Source organism: Microtus ochrogaster, unplaced genomic scaffold, assembly GCF_000317375.1.
Source record: "Microtus ochrogaster isolate Prairie Vole_2 unplaced genomic scaffold, MicOch1.0 UNK1, whole genome shotgun sequence".
Taxonomy (NCBI): Eukaryota; Metazoa; Chordata; class Mammalia; order Rodentia; family Cricetidae; genus Microtus; species Microtus ochrogaster.
Genome location: NW_004949099.1, coordinates 8154010 through 8173419, shown reverse-complemented (window position 1 = coordinate 8173419; position 19410 = coordinate 8154010). Strand labels below are relative to the sequence as shown.

Genomic DNA, 19410 nt, shown 5'->3' with positions numbered 1-19410 from the left:
CATGTGTAGGTAAGTGTTTGGATAAGAGCTTCATTCATTCACCTGGAGTCTTTTCTATCCTCTTTTTGTTGCCTAACCCAAGGGCTCTATTCAGAACACTCCATCTAAATTGATTCCATATCATTTGCACAATATGGCTATTTAAATAGAGACATAAATTTGTTTAAATGACATATAATTAAGAAAATTTTATGTTGAGATGCATTCACAGTATTTCAAGTGTTCAGTAGCCATTTGTGGCTACTACATAGGACAATTCAGATCAGAAATACTCTTTTTAAAAAAAAAATAAAAATATTTTCCAACATAACATTTTATTGATTATTTTGGTATTTTACACTGCACCCTGATCGCTTCCCAGTCTTCCCAGGTCTACCAACCTTGTGCCTGCTCTAAAACAGAAGGAAAAGGAAAAAAAAAATGCACCAAATCCAGTCTGTGTTGCTCACAATATTCCCTAGAGCATGGTCAAACTCCCAGTGGCCAGTGCCTTAAAGAAAGCTGTGCCTTCCTCCCCACACCAGAAACCATCGACTGTTAAGAGCTCCACCTCGCCATCCATATCACATTTTTAAAGGCTTCTCCTCAGTGACTTCCTGTTTAGACTTTTTTTTTGTGGGGGCAGGGGCATTGTCACAGAAGCCTTCAATGTCTCTCATTTTCAACTGTGAATCTGCAGTAGTCAATATCACTGCAAAAGAAGCTTCCTTGTCCATAACAACCAGTAGCAGCATGGATCATGGACTTCCGTGTGGTTTCTGTTGACAGCAAGGAGCACAGACATTCACATGGCCCCTAGAGGCAACACAGACCACAAACATCCATATGGTCTTTGGTGGTAACATATGGACCATGGACATTAACATGGCCTCGGGTGGCAGGAAGGACCATGGAGGTCTTTCAGGGAGCTCCAATCCGGAAAATGAACTGTTCTCCTTCTCAGACATCCTGTTGTTGTTGAGAGTCAGGTGATCATGCAGCTGGACAGGGCTTTAAGGGGCAGAACCTGTGCTGGCTCCAGGCTGTTGTACCCACCCTGTGGGGACCCTACTCAGCAATGACGTGCTCCCCGGTCTGCAGCCATGCCCCTACACCTGTTGCCATCACGCCTCTAGTTCTGCCTCTCCACTGTGTATGCTGCTCCATTCCTCTGTCTTCCCCACCGTTCCATTGCACATTTGCGCATCAAAGTGGCATTGCAAACTGCAGCGTGTCACACCTTACATTTTCTTGCCTAAACAGCTTTACATTCAAATAATTATTGGAATGAGTTATTGGTCTGGCTCAAGGTCTCTGGTTTCTGAAGCTCCCCGTAAATACTAGGTTATTGCTGAGACTTCTTGAATATCTCATTGTTGCTCAGAGTCAGGAGGGTCTTGCAGCTGGGCAGGCCATCTAGGGGCAGGATCCTAGAGAGCTCCAGGTCACCAGACACCTCCCTGCCCTTGGTGCCAGCTGTCCCATGGTTTATTGGGTACAACCATTGTTCTTGCAGCCTGTGGGCAGCTCAGTGGTTCATGCTCTTTTTCTCCTAGCAGGCTGAGCAGTACAGTCTGCAGCAGCAATAGCTCCATGCTGCGGGGCCATCCCTTGGGCTTAGGGCTGGCCCTGTTCAGTAAGAACATGGTCTTTGTCCTTGCATCAAACCCTCCCATGCTGTTTTTCAGCCGTGTCCATTCACCACTGCGTGTGCCGCTCCGTCTGCCACCTTTCCTTCCAGTTTCATGAGACCACTTTTTCAAAGCATCTTCCTATAAGACCTGCCTTTTTAATGTTGATCCGAAGATACTGCAGGCCTGGCCAATTCACCCTCCACTGCCGCATCACACCTAAGAGACTTTATGCATCTCTGTCTCCTCCGAGCAGCTATGCTGTCTCGAGGGTGCCGGTAGCCACCATCTTGAATCTTCTCCCAGAAATTAATTGCCTTTATCCCTGGTTCTGCTGAGAAGTACTCAAGACAGCAAGACCAAGTTCTCTCTCTCTCTCTCTCTCTCTCTCTCTCTCTCTCTCTCTCTCTCTCTCTCTCTCTCCTCTCTCTTTCTGTGTGTGTGTGCGCGCGCGCATGCACATGTATAGATATGTATACATCTCTGTGTGTGCTTAGTACAAGGTTTCAGGACAGAACATGTGAGGAGCTCCCAGGGACTCTTGATACCTGAGCAAGTGAGGAAGTGGCCTGTGAGGTAAGCACGGGCACACGAAGGGCTTTGATTCTGCACGTGCCCAGATGCCCTTCTTCTCCTTAGCCATGCCAGTGTACCCGCAGGAACCAGGGATATCCAAGTTTAGTTCTTCTAATTTTCCTTGTGCCATCTGCCCCTTCTGACTTCATTTGTTTAATTACTTTTCCTCCCCGTTATTTAGTGCAGTGATCCCTTTCTACAGGTCCCAAAGCAGACATTACCCAGGTTTTTCCATCTCCTAGACCTACACAAGCTCCTTTTATGATGGCATCTGTGGCAGAATCCGCCTCCAATGCTGGCTAGGATGCCAAGTGCTCCAAGGGTGCACTGACATCCTGTCCTTTTCCTTGAAGTTTGGTCCTCACTCTCTCTCTGGGGAAGCTGAGACCCTCCAGCGTTCAGAAGCCTATCTGGCTAGTTTACTTCCAGTCTCTGGCAGAACCAGGGATCATAACCCCATCTGAGGTTCCAGGGTCAAAGGTGGCTCCTGGAGCATGTTCTCATCATTTCTTGTTTCAGCACGCCGGCCTCTCCTGGATATCACAGGGTTCAGTCCCCATTAGGAATTGTGCTGGGAGGAGACTACAGAGAAGCAGAAGAACAGACTAAGCGGGGTTTATTTTTGTCCTAAGAAGTGAAAGGCCTGGGGAAAGATGGCCTGGGACGTTTAAGGCACAAAATTCTTTTCGTTTTGTGTCCTGCCACCCAGGAGCAGTGCTCTTGTTCTCATCCAGGCGAGATGTCTGTGCAGAGTGCAGTGCAGGAAGAAGGAAGAGCGGCAAGGGCCAGTGACAGCCACTGCTGTTTTTAAAGCACTCCTCTGGAGCTCTGGTCCAGCAACATCCCTGCTATTTCTCTGCTTACCTCTTGCAAGGAAGGTTAGGACTCAATACTCTTCTTTCTGGGCACACTTTCTCTCTGTGACACTGGGCTCTGGCAGCAGAACCTAGAGGAATTGAGGCCTGGGAAGGCTTGTCACAGATTGCCACAAGCTGTGTTTAGCTTACCATTTCAGAGGCCATGAACATCAACCCAGAGTGTAAAGAATCACTTTTATCCTTCTAGCCTGGCATGCCCTCTACTGTGGTGCCTAGTGCCATTCCCTTGAATGTAATACCTAGCAAGTGTTATACTTGCTTGCTACTCTTCTGGGGTCACCTGATCCAAGGATGCTGACTGCATCTCCGACGTGCCACACTTCTCTCTCTGGTTGTGAGCTTGAAATAGGTATTTTCTTTCCTACATCTTTGTAGCCATCTGTCATGGCACCCCGGGAGGTGTATGGGTCATGATTTGAATAGAGGAACCAGGTGATAGGTCCGTGAGGCCTGCTTTGTTTTGGTTGCAGAACTCTGGCTAAGCACCCCTGGGAAGGACATGATAGGCAAGCTTTCCCAAACAGCATCCCCTCCAGCGGTGTAAGAACAGTGTCTAACCTGTCTGTGGTTATGTTGGAAAGTTACCCATTTGAAGGTGTGTGTGTGTAATGGCGGGGGCAGGGGAATTCTTCAGACTCTGATTTTTAAAACCGCTCTTTCTTATCTTGATGGGCAATTTTTTTTCAGTAATGGGGTTGTAAGAATGCTGAAGATTCCTTGAGTTTTTTAGAGCAGAGAGATGTTTGCATATCAATATTCATTCGTTCAGAAATCCTGCCTTGGACGTTCAGAGGTAGAAGACTGGCATAGTTAAGTCCTTGTGTAAAAGGACAGAGCTTTGTGGACTTAGGTTTTCCTGGATGTCCGTCCTTTTTTCCTTCCTTCCTTCCTTCCTTCCTTCCTTCCTTCCTTCCTTCCTTCCTTCCTTCCTTCCTTCCTTCCTTCCTTCCTTCCTTCCTTCCTTCCCTCCCTCCCTCCCTCCCTCCCTCTGTCCCTTCTTTCCTTCCTTTTCTTCTTTCTGTAATGTATTTTAAATAATAGGCTAGAATTTGTTCAGAACCCATGCATTTTTGCCAGGGGCAGTTTGGATGAATCCTGATGTAAAAACCCATTTGCTCTGAAGGGATTTTTGTTTTTAGTGTCAGCAACAAAATTGATGTCTAGCAGAGGGAAGCCCTTTAAACAATTAAATAAAACGTGGTCTTGTGTAAATAGAGACAGGTCTGCCAATCTTATCGTTCACTCATCCTATTTCTTTTCTTTTCTTTTCTTTTTTATAGATATTTTGAGGTTTATTTAGTGGTCCGGAAACTCATCCCTTGTTCTCTAACATTAGGCTGGCAGGGAGGACAGTAGCAGCAGAATAGAGAGGATAAGTCTTCATTGTACCAGAACCTTCCCAGGAGCTGATAAAAGGTGTGGTGTGTAGACTTTGGGTGTTGAAGTGTTTCAGGAATGAAACTCATGTTAGCATTTTATCAGCATAGAATATACATTGAAGAATGAGCTGTGATCTTGGCCCTTCCAGGGACTCACTGCTCAGGGCATTAAATACACACAGTAGATCCAGTCAGCGCAGTGCAGGAGGGTTCACAGTTTCTCAAGCTGTTGGCTACACTGGGTTGGATTGGGCAGTTGAGAAAATCTGGAGACTTCTCTCTAAATCACAAGTTGTGTATCAATAGAAAATGCTGGTGGGATATCTCTGAGTAGCCACACAGGTCTTTTCTAATGGTTTCTCAAGTACGAAGAGTCTTCTAACATGTTGGTGTGTATGCACACACTGCCTAGTGTGTTGGGTTCTGCTGTTTTAGGTATGTTCCACATTTGGGGTTGTTAACAAGCTTACTGTGTTTGATCAGTGCTCTCCTTATTTCTGGCTAGACTTAAATCTGTTGATGTCAAGGGAGCCCATCCTACCCAATGGTCCTCTATCACTACCTGTGTGTTCATCCGGAATCTCCCAAGAGGATTTCCTTGGGCAGATTTCTTCCCTGTGATAGGACCGGACAGGAAGGCTGGTGTATACGAGTCACTGGTCCCAGAACTCACTTTCTGTGTGGATTGTTCTTGACTATTCCACATGGAAGCTTCCCACCAGGCTTACCTCACCCAAGGTGCTCTGTAGTGCTCATACCTAGCTGAGCAGTCTGCAATGTTGGCTTTTGTTCTCTGGTATTGCTTATCAATCATATTATTTGCCATACTCCTATAAAAACATATGACAAAACCACAACATTACTTTTACCCCCTGTAACAGCCCACCTCATAAGATGCACCCTTTGCTCGGCCTCATCCCTATCAATCTTCCTCTCCCCTCCTGACAGAAACACGCAGTTTCTTCTTATGATAGGTGTGTTTTTCAAGCTTTCAAAAATGAAAAACAAAATGTCTATATGCGTGTCTGGTGCATATGAATACACACACGTGTACATGCCTGTATGTTCACATGTATGGGCCTCATCCCTATCAATCTTCCTCTCCTCTCCTGACAGAAACATGCAGTTTCTTCTTATGATAGGTGTGTTTTTCAAGCTTTCAAAAATGAAAAACAAAATGTCTATATGCGTGTCTGGTGCATATGAATACACACACGTGTACATGCCTGTATGTTCACATGTATGGTGTTCTTTGGGGATTTCCATGATCATAACAGGAGTATTGTATGTGTGGCTCAGAGATCAGACCACTAACACTATATAATAAGTATTTTCTCAGTACAAATTTCCAGATACCAAACATATCCTCTCCTTTCCAATGGATGGCCTAATCCTGGTCTCGGCTCACGCGGCAGGTAAGAGGAGTGCACGGTGTAGTCTACACTGGTGGTTTTTGTTCTCCCGTATTGCTTATCAGTCATATCGTCTGCCCTACTCCTATAAAAACAAAAGACAAAAACTCAACATTATTTTGACAGCTTTAGTCTTACCCTAAAAGTTCATCCAGAGTTTAGATCATACATTATTTCTTATCTTGGTCTTAATGGAAGACTCTCTCAGATGATGTAATGTCCCTCCCTTATATCTTTACACTCCAGGAAGATGTTTCTTTCTTATCTTGACACTCTGAGGACGTCTTTGCATTACTAAGACCAGCAGCAGCCCTGGTTTGATAGTGTGTCTGAGATGTGAGAATTTCACTCTTAAAATCTAGACAATTGAAAAATAAAATCTGGACAATTCAGAACAATGTGGGAGGGTGTTTGCTCGAAGGGCTAAGAGGTTTCTTGAGTTAGCAGGATGCTCAGCTAGCTAAGTGTTCTCCTAATTGTAATTATTTGGTCCTTCTCATTTGCATAATGCAAATTGATGAGGATTATGCTTACATGTTAGCGCACAACACAAACGTGGGTTAAATAAATCTTAGCACATTTTTAAATAGGTATGCTTAGGTTAGCATGAGTCTAGTAAAGAGGTGAACTATTTAGATGAGTTTGGTTCAGATGTCTCGTGCTTCTTCTTATATTATTCAGAATGTGATATTCTTCTGAATCATCTTAATGATACTTGATGAGCTAACTCTGATATGTATTTCTGCTTCATACTAAACTTGAGAATAGCAGTGTCTATGAGCCATAAAATTAAGATCTGGACAGCACTCGGGAAGCTTAAACCAAATGCCTGAATGTGAGCTCCTTTCTTCTTCTCTTATCCCCCAGTTTTCCCTGCCTTTCTATCCTGCATCAGATGTACAGAGCAATTTTTTTCTTTTTTATTAAATTTCTATTGGAAGCCAGAAACCACCTTCCTATATTTATTGGAATCTGGAAAGAATGGAGGAAAAAATGATATTAATTGATCTTTGTGGTCCTTCTCCACAAGATGTGAAGCTATATAGAGATATATAATAACCGTGTTGTGACTCTCTGGGCAAACTTCTTCTTTCCTGACACCCCTTGACACTCTGGAGCCGCTTGACATGATTATTCCCTTTAGTTTCTATGACTACCATATGAAGTAGTCTGTAGGTATCATATGAAGTAATTACCAAATCCTAGTGTTTGTTTGTTTGTTAAACTTTCAGCTTCTGCTTCCACTCTTCCTGCTGATTCCTAACTCAGCTACATGTGCATCAAATGGGTCAGGGATGAATGGGGACAGTGACTTTGCACAACTTCATCTCTTAGGTTGAGAGAGAAGCTACTATTCCAGCAGCAGGACCCGTTCCCCTAGCAAGAGGAAAAGAACCCTGTGTCTGGGCTCTCTATTTCAGCACTGAGTACAGCACCCAGGCTTTCAGCCACTAACCCCTTATCGGCAGAGTCCCTCTCTCTGTCAATTGCTCCTCTCTTATTAAGTTAGAAGATCAGTTTATTTCCTTTAATGAACTCTCAGCCTAGGAGGAAAATCAGATACAACGGAAGCTGATCATTTTACCGAGAGAGCAGTGGTTTTCTTTGTTCAGACTGTGCCTTACCTTTGTAATGCACTTTAATTAAAGAGTGATGATTGTTGGGTTTCTGTAGGAGCTGTACTAGAAGCTGAGCAATAATGGGTCCATGGGGCCAGGAGTAAACAGACTTAAGGGCTAGCTTGGCTTTGCAGGCCCTAGAATGTCATTTTAAGCATCTTATTAAGGCTGCCCATATGGGGTCTAAAACATTCCAGGTCACTTTGCTTTGCTTTGCTTTGCTCCACTTGGCCCACCTCTTTAACACTCCCATATGTTTCCCATTTGGCTTTCTTTTATTGGAAATTTCGTTCAGTGTAACAGGGAGTTCCTATGTTAACCACACTTCCCAGTAACCCAAACAGAGACACATGGGCTGACAAAGTAGATTTCTTCCAACTCACTGCTGCTTCTCTATCCTCCCGGTGAATTTGACAGACATGCTTCCTGTCTTTTGAGCCCTTCTGACTCTCTGGTTTTGCATTTTAGCTTCTCCCAGGGAGAAGTGTTTAGGACATGTGAGTTATCCGATGGCAACGGAACTGTAAACCAACGAGCCACAGTTTGTGTACCTGCTTTGTGTGTTGCGCCTGCACTTTGTTTTAAAATTTCACTGTAACTGCCATTGGTCGGCGGAGTTTTTTAATCCCTCAGAACTCTTGAAGCTTTGTGGAAATGCGGTAGGTACTGGCTCCTGCTCATCCTGGTAACGCAAACCAAGGGTAGCAGGGAGCACTATGGGAACAGGTTTAAATCTGAGCTCTGACACTCGCTACTCACTCATCCCTTGCAAAATGATGGGCAGATGGGTTAAACATATCAAAACACATTCAGGGCCTATACTGAAGCTTTAGTGGTAGATCAGTTGCCTAACTTGGGCAAGAAGGGGCAGGGTTCTACCCCTCCCCACCCCCATTCAGCTTTGCAAAGAAACAGTGACATTTAACTGTAAAAATCATTTGTCTATCACTGGCCTAGATAGGTGAAAGAGTGAAAAAATAAATAGTAAGTGAAGGACATATTTTCTCATGATAACTAGGGGATGTTCAAAAGTAAATTTATTTATATAGAGTAATTTCTGTATCCTCAGTGTAAAGTATTGTACAAATAATAGTAAAGCGATGTGTTTTCCCCAGTATAAAAATTCAGGTCTGAATTTTCACTGTGGTCGGTATAAGTCCCGGGCAGCTTTGAACTTGTATGCTTTTAATTGTATTAAATTAATTAGGTTTTTTTTTTTTTTTTTTTTTTTTCTTCGAGACAGGGTTTCTCTGTGGCTTTGGAGCCTGTCCTGGCACTAGCTCTGTAGACCAGGCTGGTCTCGAACTCACAGAGAGGTCTCACTGCACAGTCTGAGTTTCCCTTGAACTCATGGGCTCAAATGATCCTCCGAGCTATCCTTTTATGTTTCTGGCATTATAGGAATGCACCATTGGCTCAGGCTTGACTTGTGTTTTAATATTTATCATATGTATCACTGAATATACTTCAGAGCATGCTCAAGAGATGGGATCTCTCCATAAGGATAAAAGCTAAATTCACTCAATTCTTCCGTTGGAGTTATGTGAAAAACTTACAAATTAAGAACAGGATTTTTTTTTCTTTTTTTAAATGTGGGTCACTTGACAACAAGAGTGCTGTCCAGATCCTAATTTTATTGTAGCAGAGAAAGAACCACCAGGTGGTGCCAGTATTTTTCTGATGCAGAGATAAAAACTACAAGCCCAGCCAGGAAATTTCCATCCAGGATCCCTTAAGAATTCGGGATTTCTAAGGCATTCAGCCATCTGCCTCAGATTTAATGTTATTAAGTTTGTAGAAATCCTCGAGCTTTAAATCTGCGCTCGAAGACTCCGACTCAGCCTTGTGATTTGTCACGGTATAGTTGTTTAGCAGATAGGATTTGTATTTAGAAGGAGGAGAACTGTTTGGAAGGTCATTTGTTGCTTTGTACCCAGTTGTTTTATTATGTGGCACTGTTTAAGAAAGTACCTGCCCTCAGGACAGAAGTGAGCTCAGGAGATAATTGTCTTAAAATTGGTGTAAACAAAGGCTCCTCATTTCTCAGAGTGACTCTGCTGCTCTCTGTAATCTGCAGGAAGAAGCCAGCGTTTCCTTCTTTAGTTGAGGATGAGTCCCAAGAAGATAAAACCACCAACTCAATGCATTTGTCAATCCATTTGTCCTTTCAAGTTATACATTCAAGGGTTTCTTCCTCAGACGGGTAATGTGGTTCCCCTGACTGAGACCTTAGGCCCTACAAGCAGAGGCTTGGTTTGAGTTTTAGCTCCATCATTTCCTAACTGCCCTGGGTAAATGCTTACCCTCTCAGACCTATAGTTTCTGTGTTATGGGAGTAGTAACCAAGGCTCATCACAGTTGTGCATGTTGTCACTTTGAAGTCATTGCTACTTAGATGTTTAATTTCACTCATTGAGCCCAAGATCTTGTCCCAGATTCATTGTGCAATGACCATGGCAACAGAGCAGCCTGCGACTCCAGCAGCCAGAAGATCTAGTTCATGACTTTCATTCTCCAAATGAGGGTATGTTGCCTAGACTAGCTGAGTGTCTTCCAAAGTCCGCTCAACTCTGCCTGCAGTCTGCAGTGACATCACATTTCTGGGTGAAAATTCTCTTTTCAGCTGTCACTCAAGTCCTAATGACATCTGGGCTAATATCATAGGATGCATCTAGTTTGCTGACAGACCCTGGTCTCCTTTAGGTGTGTGTGTATGTGTGTGGTGTGTGTGTGTGTGTGTGAGAGAGAGAGAGAGGGGGGGGGGGGGGGGGGGGGGGGAGAGAAGAAGAAAGGGGGAGGGGAGGGGGAAGAGATCATATTTGAATAATAGCCAAAATATTTCTTAGCACTGTGTGAACAGCCAGGCACCAAGGCAGTGTCTGCGAGTTCTGAATTTGATACATGATGTGCTCAGTGTGACAGTATTGCTACTGATTTGCAGCTTTTATTCACAAGTTTTATGAACCTCCAAGAGTCTTCAGCATAGCTATTGATCTGTCTTAAGCCTTCCACCAGATAAGAAGGACGAACATATCAGTTCGACTCTGCTGACTAGCCTGGGCCCTACATTGTACGGCCCTGGAAACCTTGTCTGGCATCATGAATGAGATTGGAAACAAACCAACCAAGTGCACTTTCTTGCAAGGATTGTGAAACTTTGGGAATTGAGATCGCAGCACGGTAGCTCTGTCTGCAGTCTGACCTGGGGAAACTCAAGGTGGATGTGGCTGGTACAGGATGAAGCCCTGTACGCTGTCACATGAGTGTAGGTTTACATTATCCTGGTAGAGCAGTGGTCCAGTTAGGACAGGATTGAAACATTGAGATGTTCTAACTGCATTAGAAGTTCAAGTTCCTTCATTTAAGATCCAGTGCATTGGATGAGGAAAATTGTGGTTTTTATACTCTCTTTGGTCCTAGGTATTGTTCCATAAATGACCATGGATCTCACTGAGGCAGGCCTTATTATTAGCCACCTTTTACAGACAGGGTGCAGAAGCCCGGCAGAGCTGCTCAGCGTGGGTAGGAGACAGAGCCACATAACAATTCAGAATCACCCCGGAGCCCATTGTCCTTACCATGCTTGACATTACCTTTCCTCTGAAAGTTTCAGGGCAACAAAGCAAAACAAAACAACTTAAATGAAAGCAAGAGTTGGGTACCTTAATGCATGGCCAGAAAAGTTGAGGTATCCGTAGTCCTGGAAACTGTGGTCAGAGTGGCTGCAGAGCTCCATGCTCTTTGGATTGATGGTACCATCGCATTCAGTATTGAATTTCCCTATGCTTACACATCTGCTCTGTGATGGGAAACACACTATAAAACAAAACAACACCCAGGTCTTATATAAATTGAGTTTGAAATTTTTCATATATATTTTTATTTATTTTTAATTTATTTTTATTTATTTATTTTTATATTTTTATTTTATATTTTTATTTATTTATTTTTATGTATTTATTTTTATGTGTATTATGCCTGTGTGTATGTCTGTGTATTATATGCATGCAATGCCTGTGGAGGCCAGAAGAAGGTTCAGATCCCCTGAACCTGAGGTTGTAGACAATTGTGTGCTGTCAGGTGGGTGCTGGAACTCAAACCCTGGTCTTTTTGAAGAGCGGCCAGTGCTCTTCGCTGTTGAGCTATCTCCCCAGTCTACCTTGACTTATTTTTAAGCTGCATTTAGAGACAGGTTTCTCTGGACTCTTTCCTCCCCGAAGTGTATTGTTCAGAATGCTGGTTCAGCAAGATTGCCATTGTAGATATTATGGCTGAGAAAGCTGTGCTGCACTGAAACAAGGTTCCTTGGGCAGGATTGGTGGTTTTATTTATTTTTAAAATACAGTAATTTATTCTGTGTATGTATATATGCAGGGGTTGCACATCTGTCATGGTGTGTATTTTGGGGGTCAGAGACTAATTGCCTTCTCAGGATCAGAGTGTTTGGTATGCGAAGACCTCTCAGAGTTCCCCAAAGTAGGAAGTAAGTTCTCACGTTCTTTAACAATTTTTGATCATCAGTGTCTTTTCCATGACATCAGTGTTCAAAACCGAGCAAAAAGTTGAACCTTGCTGCTATTATTATTATTATTATTGAATCATTTACTTGATTGTATGTACACATGTACATCAATAATCTATGGTATGCATGTGGAATTAGGAGGACAGCTTACAGGAGTCAGTTTCCCCTTCTACCATGTGGGTCCTGGGAACTGAATTCAGGCTTGGTGGCGAGGGCCTTTACCCATGGAGTCCTCTCACAGGCCCTAACCTTTCCCCCTTTAGTGCTGAGATCAAACCAGGAGCATTCACATAGGAAGAAAATGTTTTACCACTGAGAAACCTCTCCAACTACCTGCTTTTTTTATTTTCTAAAAACTTCCATTCTGTTTTTGTTGCTTTGCTGTTAAATATAAAAAAAATTAAAAGTTCTACAGAGTTTGAGTCTTGGTGATGACTAATTTCCCTCTCTGTGGATTTGATTATGGGAGCAGGGTTAGTTTCCCTGGAATCTTTGAACATGACCTGAATAGCAGGTGACAGCTTTGCTGTGGCCATAGATGTCTAGCTGGGAGGTTGTATTCGTTATTTATTGCTGAGTGATAAACGTATCTCAAAACTTACCAGCTTAAAATAACAGATGTGCTATTTCCTTGTTTCTGGGGGTCAGCAGCCTGAGTGCCGCCCTACTGGGACCTTGTGCTCAGAGATCTGATGAGTTTGCTTCTTTACAGCTGGACTGAAGTCACATCTAAAGGCCCTAGTGGCTCTGGCAGGGCGGTATCCTTGGTCCCTTACTTGGTGGACCTCTCCAGTGGACTTGTCTGTGACATCTGGCTCCTCCAGGAAGGATTCAGGGAAGAGTAGCAGAGCTCTCTCGAGACAGAAGATTTAGTCTTCTTTAGTCTTGACTGAAAGTGTCATTTTTAGGTTAAAAGTGAATTTGTGAGTTCTTGCTATGCTGATAAGGAAGCACAGATATTAGGAGGTGGGAATCGTTGTGGACCAATATAGTGGTCCTGTGTACATCCTGTAGCACAGTATAGCTTGCAAAATGTCCTTTACAGACTCCCATATTTGGCACTAATTGTTATCTGAATGACTTCCAGAAGGTGATTGGATACTTAGGTTTCTCATACAACAAGTGGATTATGATTCCTTTGATGGATTCATACTGTGATTGACTTTATTAGGAGTTAGTTGGCGAAAAGTAAAAGATGGGGCATTGGAAGAAGTTCATCACGGGAGGAGGTGATTGTTGGAGGCTGTACCTTGTCCGTTTCTACATGACCAGTCTCTGCCACAGACCTGTGATCTTGTGGCGAGCCCTTGGGGCCCAGGTACTCTCCTCTCTTAAGCTATCTGTGTCAGGAGCTGTCACACAGCAGTGAAATGTGACCAGCACGAACCACAGAGTGTAAGGAGCTATAAACCCCATCCATCTATCGAATTCACATGTAACGAAAGGCAGAGGAGTTTACAGAGGAAGGCTCCCATCTCCCAGTACTGTGTGCAGTGTTGTTCTGGTCCAGAATTCAGCAGAGGAGTCGGATAGAAATAGCACCAGAGTGAGCAACAGATGGTCATCCTGACTTTGCCCAAGGCACCCTGTGGGTTCAAAAGCTAATGAGCAAGAAGGAGCTACAGAAAGGGGTTTTTTGTTGCAGCCCAAGTAATTCTTTTAGCTGAGATTATGCTAAAATTTCACATTCACAAAATCCAGAAATTAAACAAAATGAGAAAATGGGTGTGAATTTCTTCGCTTGATTAAATAACCTTTTATTACCTCCTCCCTTCCCAGAGTGTAAATTGCAGTGTTGTAAAAATGTTGCACTGTTGATTCGCTGTATCTTAAGACACCCAGGAGGAAAATCAACTACTTCCTGCTCTGTAGGAAACAGCTCTATAACTCAGGGCTGTGGCATTTGTTTTGATGTTAGAGAAATGGCCATAAAAATTTGATGGAGGCAGAGCAACTTCTGTGGTAGAGCTCTGAAGCAGGGACCCCCCCCAAAATGTAGAATTATAAAACTGTGCACACTGTTACTTTAACTAGTTACATGTTTAACAGTGGTTTAATTGTAAGAATATAGGTGTTGAAATATTTTATTACTACGATTCTTCTATATCTGTCTCAAACTGGATGATGCCTCTTTTTGAAATACCTATGTCCCTCAGGTATTTCCGGTGGGCTTCTACGGAGCCTTTGTAATTTGGTGTGAGGTTTGAATGAGCTGTCACTTATATTCTCAGGCATGGTCCCCAGTTAGTGACATTGTTTGGGTAGGTTTAGCATGTGTGGCCTTACTGGAGCAAATATGTATCGGAGGCAGACTTTGAGTTTTCAAAAGCCTGTGCTAATTCTAGCGCACTCTCTGCTTCTTGTTCGTGGTTTGAGATAGGGGTTCTGAGCTCCTACTCTAGCCGTTGTGCCTTCTGCCTGCTGCCATTTTGTTTCAATCATTCTGGGCCCTAGAGCTCTATATTCCTTCTCTATGTTACCTCAGCCATGCTGTTTTATTACAGTAATAGAACCCATAATAATACAGTCAGAAGGCTTTGAAAATAGAACGTGATGGAGAAAAATGGGTGAAACATTGAAAACATCAATGAAAGTGGCCGACATATCTATCCCAAAGTTGACAAATAGAAAGGACACTTATTACAAGTATGAAAGATGAAACAGAAGATGGCATTGCAGATTCTGAAGACATTCAGAAATTCGGAAGTTGCTTCAGAGTAGAGCACTTGCCAAGCATGTGTGGAGCTCTGGGTTCAGTCTTCAGAAGCCTAAAAACCAACCAGTCCTCCGACCGACCGACCGACTGACCGACCGACCACCCAGCCAGCCAACCAACCAACCAACTAACCAACCAGCCAGCCAGCCAGACAACCAACCAACTAGTGAAGCAAGCTCAAAGGGAATAACAGGGACAATAATACCAGTGGTTCTTAACCTTCCTAATGCTTAATACGGTTCATCATGTTGTTGTGATCCCCAACCATAAAATTATTTTCATTGCTACTTCATAACTGTAATTTTGCTGCTATTATTAATCGTATGTAAATATCTGATATGCGGATGGTCTTAAGTGATCTCTGTGAAAGGGACATTCAAACCCCAAAGGGCTTGAGACCTGCAGGTTGAGAACACCTGCTCTGTACAGCTGTGAGCAAGATGACATGAAGAGGGACTGGAAAAGCGGAAGGTACCTGAGTAGATTTACATGGAGTGGATATATAAATGCATGTACCAACGCCACTTTTTACTTCTGAAATTCCTCTGTAGTTACTTAAGGTAGAACCAATATTGGAAAACAGGTGAAGGGGTACAGAGGTCTTGTCTCTTTTATCTTTACCATTTTCCACAGATCTGTAATTCTTGAAGGTGAAAAACTGTATAAAAATAAGATCTTCAGGATGGTGATATATGAAGCTCAGTTGGTTGGGGCCTTGCCTAGTATGTACATGTCTTGGGTTTAAACGTAAGGTCCACATAAAACTGGGCCCCGGGGCACACCCCTATAATCCCAGCACTGGGGAAATGGAAGTGGGAGGATCAGAAGTTGGCTTCCTAGTGAGTTTGAGGCCATCCTGAGCTACACAAGACACTCTCTCAAAAATAAAACAAGTGAGACCGTTCAGCTCATCTCTAATGTGTTGGCTAGAATCCTAATTCTAGCCCACTCCTCTGCTACGGTTCTCCCCCAACCCAGTTTTTATTTTGTGTGTGTATTTGCATCTATATATAAACGTGTGTAGGGGCCAAATGAAGGTATCAGATCCCTCTGAGCTTGAGTTACCGCTGGTTTATTATTCGAGTTTGGGGAGTTTAGCCCAAACGATTGCGCAGCAAATGTTCTTAACTGCTAAGCCATCTCTCTAGCCCCAACCCTGGCACATTTTGACATGTCCTGGAGATATTTTTGTTCATCACATATGACGAGAGGTAAATTGTACTGCTAAACGTCCCAATACTGAATACTGAATACTGAAGAAGTATCCCGAGTCTGAGTTTGAGACTCTCTGCGCCAGTTCCTTTAAACAGCTTGAAACAAGTGTGAAACTTGAGGTTGTCTCTGTAGGGAGGCAGACAGCAGATTCAGCAGCAGGACATGATTAGAAGAGCCACATAGACCAACACATATAGAATGCTGGAGAATATAGCACAGCAGAAGAGAGATGGGATGGCAAGTGTGAGTTAGTTTGTGCTGATCATTTGGATCATAAATAAGATGCTTACTGTTGCCAAGCAGCAGGAGGCAGCTGTGTCCTCTGGAAACAGCTAGTAGTTGCTACTGCATATTTCACTAGCAAAACATAAAGGCCAATACTAACTGTGTTACTCCCTTGTGGCTGGGGGGATGACTCTAATGCCATCTGACTTTGTAGCCAGTCTCGGTACTGGAGAGCAGCCTTGGAGAATTCCAGTAGCCGTGTGTCACTTTGGGGAGAGTGTGTATTTCTCCTCGCTCCTCCTGCTTTAATGCGCTGTGTCTTCCCTTAGCAGGGATAGCATCTGTGGCCGATACTCCGCTTGTAGGGCCACTCTGCCAGTTGCTGCGGAGCTGATAGCATAGGGACTGGGTGAAGATAGGCGGGGCCACCAGGTGCTGTGGAAAATGTTTTGGCGGAGGTTGTGTTAGCAAGATGTGACGCTTATCCCACCTGTACCTATTTGAAGCTTTGCTATAAGAATCCTTCATTCTTATATAAGAGAAATAAATGCGGTTATTATTTTAATTTTTTTTAACAGAGGAAGGATCTCCTTATTTTTCCTTTGGCAATGATATCTTAATTTCTGAGAAGTTGTTTCCAAAGTGACACATTTAGGATCCATTTGTCAGCAAAGTTGGAAGGTGTACAAATTATCTGTGACTGTATTAATACAAAAGGGTAGTGTTGTATCATCCTCATTATGATAATCCAAAACAATATGATGCCAATTCCTCTGTGTTGTGTTGGCTAGTCTTGAGCTCCAGAACTCAGCTGATCCTCTTACCTCATTTTCCTATGTTGACAGAACTGCAGGCATGTACTATATACTACATCTGCCTTTGTATAATACTTTATGTTCATATTACGACATAAATGTACCAAAAGCATTGAGAAAGAACAGATGGCACAGTTGAGGTGTGGCAGCCAGCAGTTACCAAAGTGTTAGCTGTATAGAAAGCCTGGCTCCATCCTTTTCTTTAGCCAAATTCATTTCTCCTGTATCCCCGTGATACCTGATAGTCTGCACTTGCCAGTGATCTCCAAACCATTTTAGAGTCCTTAAGAAACTAGAAAGCCAGTCACTGCCCCAATAACAGCAGAGTTAGCTTAGTTTCTGGGTAACTACACAGCCCATCAGTGGGTAGAGCTGTTTGTGTTCCTGAGCAGTCATTCATGCAGCATCAGAGCCAAGCTTTCTTGTTTTCCATCCTTCTTCGGCTTTGTTATCTTGTGCGTGGTACCTGCTACCTCTTACTCAAGACCAGATGTACCCATGACACCTCGGGTTTGTTGAGTGAAACATCTGTCTGATCACAACGTCACAGCTTCTATGCACACTGATAGATGTGGATGGCATGCTGAAGAAGCCATACTAAAGACCCTGGTACTGGGTCCTTGTATTAAGCAAGCAACACCCATTTTATCAGTAGTGACGTTGACTTCAGCTCTGTTCTCATCCTTTATCCACAGTACCAAATTTTAAATTAAAGCAGGAATAAACAAGAAGCTTAATGTAATCAGTGAGGGAGATGCAGGGTGGTTGAACAGAAGGGCTGCATTCTGGTTTCATCCATAGAGAAAAAAATATCTATATATGGTAGTAGTGGGTGCTAAAATTATAAATGTAAATTCCTAAATCTGCCAAATAATGGCCTATAAATACTTAGTATAAAATAAGAATTTTCTTATTTGTATTTAAATAGTTTAGATTTCTTAGATTTTACTATAAAGTGCAACATTAATGCAAATATTGTTCAGCGAGAAAGTAGATGAACCAGAGAGGGTTATTAATTTTTTGTGCACAGTCATACATTTTCAAACATTGGCTTATCGTGACTGGAGTGGCCTTTATCATACTTAGGAGTTAACTTGTTGAGGTAAAGCAGAAACCCAGGAAATACAGATGCTTCAAGTAAGAAATACATTACTGCATATAGATAAATCCACAGGTGCATTTGCCATTGCTATTAAGTGACACTTTTGGGTACACTTTTCTTTTCCTGCTGTATGAACCAATCAAATTTTAAATACCTTAAAGTCATATGTGTCGTGTTTCCTTGAAGTCTATGTTTTAAAAAAGATAACTGTTGTATTAAGGGGGGCATTTAAAAAATATAGACAACTAAAGTTTTTTTTTTTTATAAGTGAACCCTTATGTGGGATTTCCCCTCTGAATGCTATAAATACGTTTTATTACCATTGGTTAATAAAGAAGCTGCTTCGACCTATGTCAGGGCAGAATATAGCCAGGCTGGAAGAATATAGAGAGAGAGTGGGCGGAGTCAAAGAGATGCCATGTAGGTGCCCAAGGAGAAGGACATGCTAGAACCTTACCTGTAGGCCACAGCCTAGTGTCGATACACAGATGAACAGAAATGGGTTAATTTAAGATGTGTTAGTTAAGAAGCCTGAACTAGTAGGCCAAACAGTTTTGTAATTAATATAGTTTCTGTGTGATTATTCAGGTCTGGATGGCCGGGAACGAACGAGCAGTCCCTATTTACAGAATCCACAGGTGCATTTGCTAATTCCATTAAGTGACACTTTTGGGTGCATTCTTTTTTACAAAAAAGAAATTTTCTACTTGGGAAAAAAAGAAATATAGAGAATAGAGGAGAACAATGACTAAAATAGATGGGCAAGCTGAAGTCATAATGCATCAATAATTTCATACACACCATACTTTATCCTAGTTTCAAAACATCACGTCAAGTTTTATGATATCGACAAGTTTGAAGGAAAAGGATGAAAAGGGTATATTATGTAAACCTTAATCAATAGAAAGCAGGTGTAGCTGTATTAATATCACATAAAACGGAATTCAGGGCTACAGAGTAGCTCAGCAGTTGAAAGCACTTTCTGATCCTACAGAAAACCTGGGTTCAGTTCCTAACACCTAGTTAATTACTCACAAATAATAACTCTGGTTCCACACACCCAACAACCTCTTCTGGTCCCTGCAGGCACCAGGCACACAAAGGGTACACATGCATACATTCAGGCAATCACTCATAGACATAAAATAAAAACTGATTTATAAAGAAACAAAACCTGCTTCAAGGTGCATAAACTTACCACACATACACCACCGCCCGGCCCCACCAGACTTTTATAAGGGTGTTAGGAACCTAAACCTATAGCTGGGCGGTGGTGGCACACGCCTTTAATCCCAGCACTTGGGAGGCAGAGGCAGGCGGATCTCTGTGAGTTCGAGGCCA

The 19410-nt window shown here is 42.8% G+C and overlaps 1 protein-coding gene across 15 annotated transcripts in view; it reads left to right on the top strand.

Moving 5' to 3' along the window:
* Window positions 1–19410, top strand: part of Magi1 (membrane associated guanylate kinase, WW and PDZ domain containing 1) — a 618461-nt gene that overhangs the window by 167424 nt on the left and 431627 nt on the right. The gene's annotated exons all lie outside the window — the stretch shown is intronic.